We start from the raw sequence: 17,494 nt of genomic DNA on the forward strand, positions 1-17,494 counted from the left end.
TTCCTTTTTTAATTAATAGGCCAGCCACCTGCCCGATTTGTTGGCATTCTCGAAGTGGTACTGTTTTGTTCTTTTTATTTTTTGAGCTAGCTCCTCTTGATCTAGGATGTTTAATTTATGTCTCCACACCAGCCAATTTTCTTTTGCTACAGTATCTCCAGGTATTTTTTGGAGTTTCTTTTCTGCTTCATCCAGGTGTTTAATCAGATCTTCCCGGGATTTCCTTTTTAATTTATTTTTATATGCAGAGTAGGATATTATTACCCCTCTTAGGTAGGCCTTCATTGTGTCCCGTATTATTTCACGGGGTGTCCCTTGGTTCTCATTTTCTATAAAGAAAGTCTTTAATTCTCCTTTCAATTTTTCCACACACTCTTTGTCACATAGTAGTTTTGCATTGAGCCTCCATCTCAGTTGTTTCTTTCTCTTTGTGTTTCTCCATTTTATTTCCAGGGGATTGTGGTCTGCCCATATGTTTGGGCTGATTTCTACCGTCTCTATTTCTAACCCCAACGTCCTGGTGACCCAGACCATATCTATTCTCGACCATGACTGTTGCGGATTGGAATAGAATGTGTATTGTCTTTCGCTTGGGTGTAAAGTTCGCCATATATCAATTAAGTTCATCTCCTCCACCAAGTCGAAAAAGGCTTTTGGTAAAGTCATCCTTTTATTTTTGTTCATTTTATTGCTTTTGTAATCGTTGTCTGGGTCTACGATTCCATTGAAATCGCCTATCATGCAAATTTCGTTATATTCCATTTTCCCTAGTTGTTCACGAAGCTTTTGAAAATATTCTCCTTATTTTTTATTTGGGGCATAAATGCCCACTAGTAACATTTTAGTGTTTTCTCTCGTAACTTCAACCATGAGGGTTCTTCCCTTTGTATCATTATATTTCAATTCTGCGTCAATTCCTTTTTTAACATAAATTGCTACCCCTCTCTTTCTTTTTTCTGCTAATGATGTAAATAATTTACCATATTTTTTATACTCCAGACATTTACCCTCATCCTTTTTTATGTGGACCTCCTGTAAACAGATTATATCCAAATTGTGTTTTGCTAATTTTGTAAGTGTTAATTTCCTCTTTTTACTGTCGTTTAATCCGTTAACATTTACTGAGATTAATTTCAAATCATTCATTCCTATTTTCCTTGCTCGGTCTTAGTTCTTGTTTAGTCTTACGGCTCTTACTGGTCTTGTTTTTTTTCCTTAGCTCCTTCTTCGATCTTCTCCTCCGCGGTTCCTTCCTCTTCTAAGTTTGTCGCCTCTATTTCCTCCTTGCTACTTTGTTCTTCTTCAGCACCCTTTAACTGATCAAGAAAATCTTGTGCTGTGCTCAAGCTATCTATTTTTATTTTTCTCCCCTGCCAGGTGATTAACATCCCCTCTGGCAGGAGCCATCTAAATAATATATTTCTTTTGTTCAATTGAACAGCCAAAAATCTATAATCTTTTCTCACCTCCCTCACTCTTCTTGGGATCTGTTTTAATATTATCACTTCTTTTCCTCTATATGTTATTTGTCCGTCCCTTGCCATACTGTATAGGATGTCTTTTACTTTTTTCCTTGCGAACCTAATGTGGACTTCTCTGGGGAGCCTGTTCCTCCTTGCGTAATTTGTTTGGACTCTATAGACGTCGTCCAGTTCTCTAATGATCTCACGTTTATCTTGTTGGAGTACTTCTGCGATTAGTTCCGCCATCTTCTCTCCCAGATCCTCCTCTTTATCTTCTTCCACATTTTGGAAGCGCAAGTAGAACGACGCCCTGTCCATTTCTAATTGTATTAACGAATCTTCTAATTCCTTGTTTTGCATTGTCAACGTCTGATCTACCAAGTCCAGTTTCTTCTCATTTTGTTCTATTTTTTGCTCCGCCTTCTGGATCCTTTGTTCGTTGTTGGAAATTGAGACTTGAATCTCATTCATCTTCTGGTCCAGTAGGTGGATGTCTGTTTTTAGTTCGGTGTGATTTGTAGACATTTTTTCCTGCATGGCCATCATTGTTTCTTGGATTAATGTCAATGTTGACTGCACTGTTAGTAATGTTGGTGTTGCTATGGCCTTGTCTGTTTTTGATAGTCCTTCTGTTGACTTTTGGGTAGCCGGGGAGGTCAAGGATATAGTGGGATTTGAGGGGGTCTTTTTTCCTGTTTTCAGGATCGTTGATGACATGCTCGTCATTTCTTTCAAAATTGTTTTTTGTTCTCTAATTATTTTCTCAATATTTCTCCAAATTTTCATACACTGGCTGTCACCTCCTTTTATACTTTCCCAGAATATGGAGAAAAGTTATTTATCAATCAATATCAAATTATCGATCTATATCACTTCCGATCAATGTCTTAAATACCCTTGTCAATCAATATCAGTTTATCAATCTATATCACTTCCAATCAATATTATAAGTAAGAAAGATGAATTGGATTTATGGTTTGTACTTGATTTAAAATTAATTGATCTATTAAATAGTAATTAGTAAGAATTTATCTCTACTTTTTAATAATTAATTCAAATCCTAATAATTTAAATCACAATAACACAATAGCTCCTAGGAACATCTATTATCTATAACTAAAGTTCCTATGACTAATTTACTACTTAAAAAGATTTCTAATTCAAATTCCTATATAACTGTTTACCAATAAATTAATATATGTGGGTAATGTAATTCTAATATAACCATATGTCAATAAGTCAATATATGAGAATAGTATCAGTACAAATAGATGTAAATAAATATAGTTAAATACAATTAAATATAGTTAGATACAATTAAATAGTCAATAAAATGTGTATAAATCTAATGAGTTCTATAAAAATATATCTTATGTTATAGGCAAAGGTCAGAGCTTAATTAATTAATTAATATAAAAATTTACTATTCTTATTAATAGCAATGTTCTTATGCAGAGGGTCAAAATATTTAAAAGCAGAATTTCAGAAGGGGAGGGGAAAAAAGAGAAAGAGGGAGAAAATATCCAAAATTTCAGTTGGGGACAAGTAATATTTTTCCAAAGGGGTGATATTCTTTCTCACTCAGCCACCGGTCTCCTCCAACCCTTTCTTCTTTCCACGTTTACTTTGCCACTGTCAAAACTGTCAAAACTCTATGGTAAGCCTCGAGGCTAGATTGTCTCTATGACAGTCCTTTTCAATTTGCTCTGTCAGGCTTCTTCAATGGCTGCACTTCCTGTTCTCTGGCATAGTTGGATAGAGTCCAATCTCCGACTTCGTTCACCTTTTTGCTTTCACCGGCAAATGGTAAAAAAGAGTTATTCTGGCTTCTTTTAGTTTCCTTTCTCCCTATATCCACCGATCCTCTTCTTGCACAAATAGTTTAACGTCCTCAGCTTCTTGCTTTCTGCACCGGCTTGTCGAGCTCCGTGGTCTTTCAGCTATTCTCCGATCTCCGTCGCCGCTCTTCTCCGTTCGAGCCCTTTTCGCCCGACTCCGCCGGCCCCTTCCTGATGTTCAATCTCATGTACACAGGGAGGACACGTTTTAACCTCAGCACTGCAGCCTCCGATCTTCCTTGCTTCCCATCTAGTTGTCAGCTACCACAGCTTCGGGTCAGCCATTGAAAGGCTGACTTCACAGATTTTATTGGCGATGGCTGTTATTTTCTGCTTTCTTATTTCCAGTGTATTCTTGATTTTCCTTATCTCTGTGACAATTCTTGATCAGCATTCCTTGGTCGGCTTATTCTTCAGCTTTTTTTTCTTTCATCTATTACAGCTTACTTGCATCTGATCTTACCTCACTTATCTTATTTTCTAAACTGATTTTCCATTTTGATCATGCACCATTTGGTTTTTTTGTTGTTTGTTGATTTTGTATCCAAGATAATCAGTTATAACTACAGCTGTGCTGTATATCAGATAGTTTGTTTCTTGCAGCAAACTGGCATTTTTTGTTAGTTTTGATATTATTTGGTATTAGATTTGATATTATTGTATTAGCATATTTTAATACTTCTGCTATTACTTCTGCTGCTGTTGAGCTGCCCGGTTTTGCGAGAGGCGTTTGCGCTTCGCTTTCTCGCTCACCCGACTCTCTCTATTGTCCGCGGGGCTCTCCAGGACCCGCGCCCCCGAAGGGATCCCCAAAACGCGGTGACAAACGGTGTTGAGGAGTGGCGATCACTCACTCAGCACCATGTCGCTGTAGCTCGCCGACCGGAAGTCCTCTAAAGTAACAACAACTTATGCTGCTAACAAGCAAGCAAGCAAACAAACAAACAAATAAATAAATTGCATTCCGAGCCAAAAACAGTGACACTACAAAGGCAGGTATCAGATATCATCCTTTACCCCGCCTTTCTCAGGCTGGTTCAGCAGAGAGAAAAAATAATGGTGAAAAGAACAAAAGCCCGCAGCCCACCCTTTTCCTGCTTCTCTCCTCCAAAGGAGGGGGGGTTCTGGAATACAGGGAGAGGGAAAAAAATGTTTAAACTGCATAGAATTCTCATCTCCTTTTGCCTCTCAGCATCCTTTCAACAACACAACCCTCTGCATTTCTCTGTAGTCTCAACAATTCATAGACATTTTTCCACAAATCTATCTCCCACATCCTCAACATACAGGCATTCACAGGGCTTAAGATCACTTCACTTTATCACTCCTTATGAGCTTCACACACACACATTCACATTTGTACTGCAATCAGACTTTTTGTATAGACCAATTTCACATACAAAAATTTCATTTAATGCTTCCTCCATGTAAACCAAATTATTTCAGGGAGCTTTTTCACAAGCCACTATTATTAGAGGATTTCATCTTCCCTGCAGGTTTGGAAATGATTACATACATACACATGCACACATATCATCAAACATTTCCAGACCTGTGGAGGTTGTTTTTTTTTTTCTTCTCTGCCCTGGGATAGTCTATCTAGCTCTCTCTAGCTTAGATCTCCCAGCAGGCACTGGCTTTAATTTTAAAGTTCCAAAATGTATAGAGACCTTTGTTTTACTTCTAGTATGGTTTGACACAGAATCTTCAGAGCTCGCTGAAGACCCTGAGGCACTTCTCTTTATTTTCTTCTTTGACTTAAGTTTTCTTTCTCCCCTCTCTTTTAGATTTCATCAAACAGACTCTTAAAATTGGCTAACTTGCATTGTAATGGTGTCCTGAGGACCCTATTATGACCACCCATCCTAACAACACTACCGCTGACTCACGGCACCTGAAGCTCAAAGGTCACCAATGAGAACTGCAACGGTTTAACCACCCACACAATCCTAACAGAAACTTTAGGACACCACCTTGTCTCCTAGGGAGGTGATCAGGCTCCCTCTTCCACCATTATATTGGTGGGTACCCCTAAACAGAGAGACTCGAACTCCCTGACTTATACTTGCCTGCAGGCGTCTTCCTCTTGGATTTTTGTTGAGGTCCCTGGATCTGGCTGACCATGAGGATCCTTTACTGGTCTGCTTCTCCAGTGATTTCACGGCACCCCCCCCCCCCCGAAAGATTCCATGGACTTCAAAGGAGTCCTAATGGCCAGCCAGTGGATTTTCCTTGGGGAGGCATCTGTTCCCGCTGGGGCAGCCCGTCAGGCAGAACAATGGTCTTTGTTCCTCAGTCCCTTTGTGCCAGTTGCCAGAAAATGTTGTGGAAAAATTGAGACTGAACAACATTCCTGGGTCAGCCAGAGTCAGTTTATTGCGCAAGGTTCAGAGCCAGATTTGTACCTGAAGCTTTGAACCAGGAAAGAACTGTGATATCTCTGTTTTTATACATTTCCAAGACAAAGGATTCGGTGAAATCATGCATTTTCCATATATGGTTAACATGAGATCATACATCCGATTTTCCCTATATGGTTACATACATTTGATAATATGTTCATCTAATTACTAAACCATTAGTAAACCATTAATTTTTAGTTTATAAGATTATTTTAGCTTAGACAACCTTTCTTAAGTGCTGTGGTTGCTAATGGGAAACTTACTACTGTCCTTGGGTAAATTTATTGGATTAAGTAACTCTTTGTAACATATATATCCTTGTGTCATTCACAGTGAGGTCACTCAGATGTTTTCCATATGGCTGTCCTTCCGTGACATCTAGGTCTCATCAGAAGATATATTACCACTTAATGGGGTTTAGCTGCTTTTAATGTAATCTCCAAGCAAGCACTTTTCTCTCTTATTATAATGTGAATAGAGAGGGTCCTTTAGAGCTCATGTATCTGACTCTGTATGATTCCTTTCTTTTATCCACATTACTGCTTTTTTAACAAAGTTCAGTGCAGCCAAACTTATTCAGTTTTGTGTTGTTCTAATTGCTCAGTTATTCTTTGTCTCTTTGTTGTCTTATTTTTCAGTTAGAGGACTCTGTTCTTTCTGAGATGAAAATTTAAAAAATTGTCACTTAGCAGTGGAACTGCCAGTTCCAATTATGGTTATTAAGTGAAAATTACCTGTACACATTTACTTGTGAATGACCATTGCATAGAACAATATACATCCGGATAAAACTGTAGTCTTCCAACATTCCCATGCTGTAAGGAGAAGCTATCTGATGTGATTGACATCGTGAAAGCTTTTCAAATTAAGAAATATGGGCTGACAGCAAAGAAGGAAGAAAGGGAAAAAAGGGATTCATCTTTTAAGGTCCCAGAATGTACTTGAGTCACCAGAATGCCAAAGAAGTGGTTTGGAAAAAATAACAGCTTTTATTTGTACAAAGAAGAGCTGGGTAGACCATTCCACAACATACAGACAAAGAGCATGCAGTGAAAGGCCACACCTTGGGGAAAGATATTGAGTCTTTTTATACCTTCAGAGACATTAGCTTAGTACCAATTCTGGCTCCCTGGCCCATGCCTTCCTTGTAGCCCTGCATTGGCCATGCAGCAAGGAACAGGGGGGCTGAGTGCTTAGCAACACAGGTATTTGTCCAATGTAACCCTGCCAGACCATGACATACCCCACACCAGGCACTGAGTTGTACACACACACACACACACACACACACACACACACACACACACACAAAGATAACAGGAGTTAGATCACTGGCAGATGCAAATGGCAGAGGCAATTCTAATTCTTACACAGGAGCAAAGCAATTCTTACAGAAGTGAAATAGCAAATTATTATTATGTCCCAGTAATTCTACCTATTCTACTATTATTATGTCCCTTCAATCCTAAGAATCTTGGGAGTATATCTCAAAGTCCCCATTATTTCAAATCTTTAATATTTTAAGTTCACAATATCTTTTAACACACTGTTAATATTAGTACTTCAGTTAAATTTTCTAGTCTTTTAAATTACTATCTACTAACCTAAGCTTATTGGGGTTGTGGTGTTTTCCCATTATATTAATATATTTTCTCATTATCCATCATCTCTTAGTCTTTCTAAAATTCCATCATTTATAGATTTTTTTTGGTCAGTCTTTTATCTCTCTCTTTTGGAATCTCTTTTTAATTTTTTTGTGTCTACTAAGCTTTCCCTTCTGGGTGCCTTTTGCCTCTTTCTTCTGCATTTTTTGAACACCCACCCACAAAACTTCCTTTTGTTTTTGTTTTTTAAAGGGGGTTTTCTCTCTTCTCTCTGTACCAGTGGTGAAATCCTGCCAGTTCTGTCTGGCTCATGCGAACCAGTAGCAGCAGCATGTGGTTCGGTGAACTGGTAGCAGTGGCATGTGGTTCAGTGAACTGGTAGCAGCGGCAGCACGAGGCTGTGTCCACCTGCCTGGACGTCGTTACTTCCCGTTTTTTACCCTCTGTGCATGCACAGAAGGTTTTGCGCATGTGCAAAGGGTCAAAAATTGGACGTGATGATGGGATGCACATGCACTTCCGATTTTACCCCTGCTCTGTACCCTTATAAATTGTGATGTTATGTATTTGTCTTATTAATCTCTTCTCTTTGTTCCTAGTTTCTTGCTTCTTATTTTTATTCTCCCCTTCCCCTACTCTTTCTAGTTTCTCATCTACTTCTTGAATATCGTGTTCATCTTTTTCCCCCAATTGTTGAATAGTTTCTACATTCATTTCTGTATCTTTAAACCATTCCTTTGTCTCTTTGTCATTTCTTAAGGATTCACACAGACTTTTTAACATGCACAATATTTCTTCATATATCTCTAGATCCATTTTATAGTGATTTGATACAGCTTATAAAAAGTAAATTTCTGTTATTCCAGTCTCAATATTTAAGAAACTTCTATTTAATCAAGTTATATCAATCCTATAGTTATACCTCCAAAGCCCCACATTTTATTTCATAATAATTTACAGTCTTATAGTTCCCCAATTGTCTAAATTTTAGTCTTGTTTCTTTCTTCTCTCTTCTGACCTTTTCTTCTTTTGCCTCTTAGAATATTCTATTAAATAATGTTAATAGTCCAAGTCCAAATTTTTCTAGGTTACTCCACTAAATTCTTCCAGTCTTTCCAATCCATAATCCAATAGTCAATTTTAGTAAGATTTAGATATTTGCAAATTAGTTCCTTTTGTAATTCTTCAAAAAGAAAGAAAAAAAAACCCACTATTGAATGTTCTCAAATTTTCCCAGTCATCTTCTAACAACAGAGTCAAGGTCGGGTCATTCACCAGATGTTGTTACTTCTGTTCTGTGTATTAGACTTTGTGTGTATTAGATTAGGTTTTATTAAATATACTGCAGCTATAGTGTTGTAGTACTTCTCTTTATCCAGTAGATGGCTCTCTTATGTCCCAATCCAACATAAGCAATCTGTCAAAAACAGCTGATTGTTGAATAAATCCAAGGGGGTTAGAAATTCAAATAAACAAATAATTTCTCCCTAAAGTCGCTTTCAAATTATTTGGGCTTTTTTCCAAGCTGTCTGTATTTTTATAGATTCTCTTTTTTTCGCCTTTTCATTTCTGGTTTTTTTTCTCTCCTTTGTGTGTCAATTCGCTGCTATTTTAAATTTAGGAGTTTTCTTTTCATATTTTTTTTGTAATTGAAAGTCATTAAAGTAAAAGTTGGTAAATATCTCATCCAATTTCAATGTTCTGTCCATACACCGCTCCTGCACAATCTTGGTTCCCAATTGTCCCGGCTTTGTGGATGCCAGCAATGGTGGCTGTGGCTGCTGCCATTTGGGGAGAGTTTGCTTCGGACCTAACGAGGAATTGGTGGATTCCTCATGGTCAGTGAAGCACCTCTTCTTCCTTCACTGCCCCTACAAGGCAGCTGTGACCCCGAAGGGTCTCCTGGCAGTGGTTACCAGCTGGATTTCCATGGGACTCGGCAGAGCCCATTATTTTCCAGCTGTTCTCATTGCGGTTGCAACCGGAAGTCTGGCTGTATCAAGTTTCTGAAAACATTTATCTCTAAACATTTTTTTTATTGAAAAGTTTTACTCTTCTGGGCCCAGAAGGGTTCAAGAACAGAGGCAGAGTTACCAGTTTATAACCTCGCAACTAAGGAAGCAAAATGTGCCTTACTGATGGCTATTGCCTGAAGGACTTTTGGTGACATGGCAGGACCGTAAGATTAAAATTGAAAACATACAGGATGCACAAGAATTTTGTGAAAACTTCTTTGGACCTACTGAAAGCGAAAGAGATAAAGAAAGAGTTAAAGAGATTCAGAAAGACCAGAAAGAGGAGTGGAGGAATGAGAGAGGAATACAAATGTATCAGGGAAAGGGGAAATGAGAGGGGAGGAAGGGGGAGGAAGGAGAACTGGAAGAATACGGAATTGAAACTCATCTAGCAGCCAAAATTAAAGGGACCAATAGATAGGGATGGATCAAGGAGTGAGACTTTTGACAGTAAATGTCAATGGTCTTAACGAGCCAGCAAAGAGAAGACGGTTACTAACCAAAATTGTGAAAACTAATGCGGATTTAATTTGTATGCAGGAAACGCACATTAAACTGTCACATGCTAAACTATTGAAATGCCCTAAAGCAGGGAAACTATTTGTAGCAGCCTCAGAGGAGAGAAAGAGAGGGGTAGCAATGTATGTAAAGGAATATCTCTCCCCAAAACAACTTTTTGCAGATGAAGAGGGAAGAATGTTAATATTAGAAGTGGAATTACTTCAGAGTAAAGCCTTACTGATAGGAATTTATGCCCCAAATACTAAACATAAATTGTTCTTCCGGAAATTACAAAGAGAAATCCGAGACTTGGACTATGAGCAGGTATGCCTTCTGGGCGATTTTAACGCAGTTGCTAATAGGACACAGGATTACAAAACAGGGGAGAGTCAAAAAAGAAATGGAGGATATGATAGGAAAACATTACCAGCCATTTGGGATGAAATGAGAGAGGAATTAGGACTGAAAGATACATGGCGCGAGCACAACCCGACCAAAGAACAATTTACTCATTATTCAGCTAGACACAAATCGTGGTCCAGGCTGGACATGATTTGGATGACACAAGAACTTAACTCCTTAGTAGCAGAGTCTAGAATTATGCCGAATGATTGGGCGGACCACAATCCGGTATTAGTCATACTAAAGAAAGAGGGGAAAAATAGAAGGAGGTGGATGATGAGATCGTAGATTCTAAAAGAAACTGAATTTACACAAATACTTAAGACAGAAATACCCCTTTTCTTTCAAGAGAACAAAACACTGGGGATGTCATTACAAATAGTCTGGGATACCGCCAAGGCTTTTATAAGAGGTCTCTGCATTAAATACATGGCCATTAAACATAAGAAAGAAGAACAAGAAAGGGGCGAGTTAATAAGCAAATTAATAAAAGCCGAGGAACAATTACAAGATAATCCACTCTCGGCAAGAGCAAAAGAACAGATAATAATTTTAATTATTAATCTTAATCTCAGCTTAATCTCTTGAAATTGGATAAATTGAAAGATAAGATAAAGTTAGCAAAACAAAAACACTTTGAATCAGCAAATAAATTAGGAAAATGGCTTACATTTAGATTAAAAAAAGAAAAACAGATTAGACGAATTGATCAATTAGAAGACAAGGAAGGGAACCTAATAAAAGATAAAAAAGGGAAAGAAAAAATTGCAGTGGATTTTTATAAAAAAATATATAAAAGAGAGGAAATTCCAATAGATGTGATAAAAAATTATATAGAGAATTCGGATTTACCTAAGTTATCAAATTTAACGAAAGAAATATTAGATGAAGAAATTACTTTAGAAGAGATTGAAAAAGCAGTAAAGAAACAGGGGAATCTAGAAACGCCGGGCACAGATGGGCTTCCAGCAGAATTATACAAAACAATGTTTGAGACTATGGGAGAGCACATGAAGGACCTATTTAATGAGGTAGTGGGGAAAGCGGAAATCCCCTATTCATGGAGAGAGGCTAACATTAGTTTGATTCCTAAAGAAGACCCCCCCTCATCAGACATAAAAAGCTATAGACCTATTTCCCTTCTGAACTCAGATTACAAAATCTTTACCACAATTCTAGCAAATAGACTAAAAGGATTCTTGAATGAATTCATACATTCCGACCAAAACGGATTCTTACCAGCACGACAATTAAGAAACAATATGAGAGTTATGTTAAACGTACTGGAATACTATGAAGAACACCCTGGCAAACAGGTTGCTTTAGTCTTTATAGATGCCCAGAAGGCATTTGATAGAGTTAGCTGGGACTACATATTATTACAACTAGAATATATGGGCTTTGGGCAGAGGTTTATAAATGCGATTAAAGCTATCTACACTAAACAAAGGGCCAGATTATTGATAAATGGGGACTTGACAGAAGAATTTTCTATTGATAAAGGCACAAGACAAGGATGTCCTCTGTCCCCCTTACTTTTTATTCTATCATTAGAAACACTACTACGTAAAATAAGGCATGAGGAAAAAATTAAAGGCCTTGCAATTAGACAACAGATATATAAAACCCAAGCTTTTGCTGATGATATGGTTTTTATTTTGGAAGAGCCCGTAGAATCTTGTTTAAATTTATTAGAGACAATTGAAAAATTCGGAGCTGTAGCAGGGCTATCAATAAATAAAAGGAAACAAATATAATAACTAAGAACATTTTAGAAGAATCGAAAAGAGATCTACAGAACACAACTGGATTAAATGTAGTGAATAAAGTTAAATACCTGGGAGTGTGGCTTACCAATAGGTGTTCGAGTCTACAGGAGGACAATTATAACAAACTACTAGCCCAAACCAAAAGAGATCTAGAAAAATGGGGCAAAATACAACTCTCATTACTAGGATGAGTAACAACAGTAAAATCTTACCTTTTACCAAAGTTCAACTTTTTATTCCAAACTGCCCCAGTGAACCTATCTAAAAAAATTTTTATGGAGCTAAACCAATTAACAACTAAATATGTTTGGCAGGGGAAGAAACCGCGGATCAAAAGAAAGATGATGCAAGAATTAAGAGAAAGAGGAGGTTTAGGATTACCTAGTTGGGAGAATTATTATTCGGCTGCATTATTAACTTGGGTAAAAGAATGGATTACCTTAGGTAATAGTCGTCCCCTTAAATTAGAAGGGTTTGACCTTCAACAAGGGTGGCATAAGACACTTTGGCGTGAGAATACCCCACAAAGTAAATGGTTTACCCGACACTACTTAAGAAATATCTTAATTCGAAATTGGGAAAAAGTTAGTAGAAAATATTATACTAAAACACCTTGCTGGTTAGCACCTCTAGAAGCAGTCACATATCCCAACTTTTACAATGTGGCCAAAAAATTAACATATAAGGAGTTGATGAACATATAAGGGAGATTAAAATCTAGACAGGAATTAAACTCCCAAGGGGTGCAAATAGATTGGTGGAGTTATTTGCAGATCCAATCTAAATTTCAAAAGGATAGAGATGGGAAAGGCATTAATGGGGATACACAAGAGCTAGATAAAATTCTGATGGGCCAAGAAAAAGGCATGACCTCAAAAACTTATAAATTGCTTATGAAAATGGAGATAGGTGAGGAAACAGTTAAGGACACCATGATCGCTTGGAGAAAAAATTTTGGATACCCAATATATTTAGACAAATGGCAAGAGACTTGGTGGGATAATATGAAATTAGTTGTATCCACGGCGTATAAGGAAAATATCTATAAGATGATATATAGATGGCACCTACCCCCCGATAGATTAGCAAAAATGTTCCCGGGGCATACGGCAGAATGTTGGAAATGCGGGTGGGAACATGGCACTTATTACCATCAATGGTGGACGTGTCCGAAAGCAATGGAATTTTGGGGGAAAATAAAAAAATGGCTCAATGAGATTTTAATGGTAAAAATAGATTGGAGACCAGAGGCATGCCTGCTCGGGTCCAAGCCGGAAAATATAAAAATGGATTTGTGGTATTTGGCTTTACATATCATCACAGCGGCGAGACTGACTTACGCCCAACTCTGGAAAAACCAGAATATCCCAACAGAAGAGGCTATTATTAAAAAAATCTTAGAATGTGCGGAAGCTGATACATTAACCAAAAAATTAAAGGAGAGAGAGCAAACACAGGGAGGTTTAGTTTGGGATAAATTTTATAAATGGCTAGAAAAGAGGAAAGTAAATCCCATTTTAGAGGAGGAATGATATTTATTGAGAAACCTATTCTATATAAGATAAGTGAGGTCGGATAGACCTAATGGATAAATTAAGGCATGTAAGTTGTTTTGTCTTCCCCGGATTATAATGTAGAGATACAGTACCGAATATTTGTGTATTAAGGTACTGCAAAGAAGCAAGGAAGTATGTATGTTTATTGTTGTTGTTGTTTTTTTGTGTTATCTTTTTATGATATGTTGTTTCTATGTTTTTTAACGAAAAATGTAAATAAAGATTATTTTTTTTTAAAAAAAGAAAAGTTTTACAAAGAAAATTCCCCCCCCCAATATTCCCCCCACCCTTGTTCCCTCCCCAGACTTCCCAGAGGGGCATTTCAATTAACAATCATAAACTAAATTAGCCTAACTATTCTTAAACTACCTAATCCCCCCCCGAAACCTTAACTCCACTATGGATAACATAATACTTCTAAAATAAAGTTTAACATTCATTCATAAGCTATTTGATATTTTCTTGTCTGATACTTATTTTGAATATAATCAATCCATCTTCTCCATTCCGATATGTATCTTTTTTGTGTATAGTCCTTCAGATATGCTGAAATTTTTGCCATTTCCGCTAAGTTCGCTACTTTCAATGTCCATTCTTCAATAGTAGGCAAAGAGTCCTTCTTCCAATATTGCGCTACCAACAGCCTAGCTGCTGATATTAAGTTCAAGATCAGTTTAGTCTCTAATACTGTACAATCCGTCGTTATACCCAATAAAAACAATTGAGGAGTAAATTTCAACCTTTTTTTCAGAATGTTCTACATCACCCACCAAATTTTTATCCAAAATGCCTTGATTTTCTTACAAGTCCACCATATATGATAATAAGTTGCATCATCACATTCACATCTCCAACATTTAGCTTGTAAATTTGGGTACATACATGATAATTTTTTAGGATCTAAGTGCCATCTGTAAAACATTTTATAAAAATTCTCTCTCAAATTTTGTGCTTTGTGTAAGTTTAACATTTCTAACCCAAATCTTTTCCCATGTTTCCATCATCACAGGTTCCTGAAAGTTTTGTGCCCATTTTATCATACAATCCTTAACCAATTCCGTTTCTGAATCTATTTTCAATAAAGCGTTATACAACCTTTTAATATGCATCTGACTTTGATCTCTAATCTGCTTTACCAGGTTTTCCTCATTTTGCATGACACCAATTTTTTGATCTTCCCTCCATCTAGCTTGAAGCTGACCATACTGAAACCAAGTATAAATTATCCCTTCTTCTTTCAATACATTTAAAGATTTCAATTGCAATTTACCCCTTTCCATAAAAAGAAGCTCTTTATAAGTAATCACCTCCATTTTTTGTTCTATACTTATATTTTCTATTGCATGTCTGGGATTTGCCCATATAAGTATCTTGTAGTTTAGCTTATATTAATATTTTTTCCAAACTCTCAGCAACACATTTCTAAGTATATGACCCTTAAACACTTTATCCACTTTTTTTCATATAACAAATAAGCATGCCATCCATATAACAAATCATAACCTTCCATATTTAACATTCTCTCTTCAGTTAAATTAAACCAATCACTAATTTGTGATAAAACAGCTGCTTCATAGTACAATCTTAAATTGGGCATTTTAAGACCTCCTCTCTCACATATATCCCGTATAATTTTCAGTTTCACTCTTGGTTTCTTCCCACCCCAAATAAAGATATTAACCCCTTTTTGCCACTCCCTCAAGTTTCCATCTTTCTTAAGCACTGATATCATTTGAAACAAAAATAAGAACCTAGGTAATACATTCATTTTTATTACTGCTATCCTTCCCAGTAGAGATAATTGTAGCTTTTTCCAATTTTCCATTTCTTTCTGCACTTTTTGCCAAAGAACTTTGTATTTGAAGCTGCAATATATACTCCTAGATATTTAACCTTTTTAACTATTTCAAACCCCGTTACCCTTCCTAAATCCTCTCTTTGAGATATGGACATATTTTTAGTTATCATCTTTGTCTTATGTTGATTTACTTTAAATCTGGACACCTTACCATATTGACCTATTATGTCCAACATATGTGGAGCCGATTCTATAGGTTGAGATAAAGTAACAACCAAGTCATCTGCAAACGCTCTTAATCTGTAATCTTGCTGTCTAATTACAATCCCTTTTATTTTATCAGAGTCACGTATCTTATTCAACAAAATTTCTAAAGTTAAAATAAACAACAATGGAGACAAAGGACAGCCCTGCCTTGTACCTTTCTCAATTTTAAAAACATCTATTAAACCTCCATTAACTATTATTTGTACTGTTTGCTCCTGATATATTGCTCTAATTGATTGTGTAAAATACTCTCCAAAATGCATTTTTTCTATTATCTTAAACAAGAATTGCCAATTCAATCGATCAAATGCCTTCTCTGCATCCACAAATATAAACGCTGCAGGGACGTGGTTGTTTTTTTCCAAATATTCCAATAAATCTACAATTTGTCTAACATTATATTTCATTTGCCTCCCTTTTATAAAACCTGATTGGTCATTATGAATTGTTTGTTGCATAACTGGCATTAACCTATTTGCTAATATCTTGGCAAAAACTTTGTAGTCAGTGTTCAAAAGTGATATTGGCCTAAAGTGTTCAGGTTTGGTACAGTTTTGATCTTCCTTCGGGATCAGTGACACAAAAGCTGTTCTCCAAGAAGGTGGAACTCCTCCCCCTGATTGAATTTTACAAAATAATGCTCTAAGTGGTTCTATCATTTCAGACTGTAAGTTCTTGTAATAAACAGCTGTTAATCCATCTGTTCCCGGAGCTTTACCTGTTTTAACTGTTTAATTGTTGCAATAATCTTCTCAGAGGTTATTGGCTGATTCAGCCCTTCCCTCTGTTCTAATGTTAATTCAGGAATATTCTCTTCCTTTAGGTATCTATCTATATCTATACCTTGTATTGAATCACTAGCATATAGCTTTGTATAAAATTCTAAGAAAGCCTTTTTAATCATATTCTGTTGGTAAACTTCCTTACCTCTAAATTCTATTTTACCAATAACTCGTGATTTCTGTTTTTTCCTCAACACATAGGCCAACCACCTGCCTGGTTTATTAGCATTACAAAATGTATTGTGTTTAGCATATTGTAAACTAGTTGCCACTTGATCAGCTATTGACATATTAAATTGCTCTCGTAGTATATTTATTGTTTCTTTTACTTTCTTATCTCCTGGATTAAGTATGAGTAATTGTTCTTTCTTTTTTATTTCCTCCTCTATCTCTTTCCGCTTCTTTTGTTGTTTCGATCTATGTTTATTATTCATATATATTAAAGTTCCCCTCATATAAGCCTTACTTGCATCCCAAACCATTTCCATAGAAGTACCCTTATGCATATTATTGGCAAAAAAATTCTTTCATTTGTTTTTTAAGCTCATTCTCATTTTCTTCATATCTAAATAAATTTTCATTTAGCCTCCAAGACCTCCTTTCTCCCCTCTCCTGTTCCAGTTCCACCCAAACCGGACTGTGATCAGTTAGAGTTCTTGGACATATCTTCGTCTTCTTCACCCTAGAAATAAAATCATTTGTAATTAGTATGAAATCAATCCTAGAAAAGGATTGATGTCTATCGGGAAAAAATGTAAAGTCTCTCTCCTCAACATTGCGTTCTCTCCAAATATCTCTCAATTCCATATCTTCCATCATATCAAAAAAAGATTTAGGTAATTTCGCACTATGACTATGATTAATTATTGTAAGGAGGTTTGGCTGACGTTTGTGTTGATACAGCCTAATTATAGGCCCATCTCATCAGGAAGTTTGTCACGATCTGATCAGCTGGGAAGAAATGGCCCCAAAGGAAGCAACACCAGCCCAGGGCCTCCAAAGTTCCTTAGTGAATAAGCCTCAGGCTAGTGCCTCTGGGATTCCACCCATCTATGAAACCAACCCATCTCAAGACAATTTTTGGAATCTGGAGGAGA

At 36.7% G+C, this 17,494-nt stretch overlaps 1 protein-coding gene across 3 annotated transcripts in view; it reads left to right on the forward strand.

The window, feature by feature from the left end:
• DMD (dystrophin) overlaps window positions 1-17,494 on the forward strand; it is a 2,041,544-nt gene that overhangs the window by 413,436 nt on the left and 1,610,614 nt on the right. The window lies entirely within an intron of this gene.

This window comes from Pantherophis guttatus, chromosome 5, assembly GCF_059756535.1.
Source record: "Pantherophis guttatus breed Tessera chromosome 5, ASM5975653v1, whole genome shotgun sequence".
NCBI classification, from domain to species: domain Eukaryota; kingdom Metazoa; phylum Chordata; class Lepidosauria; order Squamata; family Colubridae; genus Pantherophis; species Pantherophis guttatus.